At 47.9% G+C, this 839-nt stretch overlaps 1 long non-coding RNA gene across 1 annotated transcript in view; it reads left to right on the top strand.

The window, feature by feature from the left end:
- Positions 1–823, top strand: part of LOC107579890 (uncharacterized) — a 2,859-nt gene extending 2,036 nt beyond the window's left edge. The window contains exons 2-3 of the long non-coding RNA XR_001608545.1: positions 24–66; positions 520–823. This is a non-coding gene — a long non-coding RNA (uncharacterized lncRNA). The remainder of the gene's footprint in view (positions 1–23; positions 67–519) is intronic.
- Positions 824–839: the final 16 nt, after the last annotated feature.

Genomic DNA, 839 nt, shown 5'->3' with positions numbered 1-839 from the left:
TCTCTCTCTCTCTCTCTCTGCAGTCCGGATGAAGATTCGTGCCAAAAATTTGTGCCGTTTATTGGGGTGAGAGTCCAGATCCACTGACACTGCTGCTGATGGGAGATTTAAAGCATTAGTTCATCCAAACATCATCATTCTGTCAAAGAAAATGAATTTTGAAGAATTTTGGGAACCGAGCAACATTGGACCCCATTGACTTTTATTATATGAGCAAAAACACTGGGATAGTCCTCAGAAGATCTCCTTTTGTGACAGTCCTGCGGTAAAGTAAACGAGGACACAATGATCACGTTTGGATGAGCTATCCCAGCGGGGGTCAGTGTCGGTCCTGCAGAGCTTTGCTTAACCCTTAGACCTTGATTAGCTTCTTCAGATGTGTTTGATTAGGGCTGGAGCAGAACTCTGCTGGACTGATGCTGGCCACCCCTGAAGTGCATGAATGAACATTTGACACAATATTGAATTTCTAACCGCTACTGCTCATGAGTGCTGGTGGATGTGCTCTTGTGCCGTCAGGTGGTGAAGGTGGGGATCGTTGAACACAGTCTGTCCACATCAGGTGAGTTCAGATCCGCCTCATTCGGCACAGCTGATGTCTGTGATGCAAGCGTGAGCTCCAGTGATGGGATTGGGTGTTTGACAGCGTCATCACGCAGGTTTCTGGTGCTCAGGAAATGAGGTCACGTCTGCGAGCTTCACGCTCTCTTTCAGTCGGTCACATAAATAGATTTTACAGCACGAGGCTTTTACAGTCCTGTTCATACTGCGCCCGCAGCAGTGCATCAGCTCCTCATATGTAGGTCAGCGCACTGTGTGTGTGTGTGTGTGTGTGTGTG

This window comes from Sinocyclocheilus grahami, unplaced genomic scaffold (genome assembly GCF_001515645.1).
Source record: "Sinocyclocheilus grahami isolate Dianchi unplaced genomic scaffold, SAMN03320097.WGS_v1.1 scaffold21232.1, whole genome shotgun sequence".
In the NCBI taxonomy this organism is placed as follows: Eukaryota; Metazoa; Chordata; class Actinopteri; order Cypriniformes; family Cyprinidae; genus Sinocyclocheilus; species Sinocyclocheilus grahami.
Note: the sequence above shows the minus strand (reverse complement) of the source record. Positions and strands in the feature narration are given on the sequence as shown.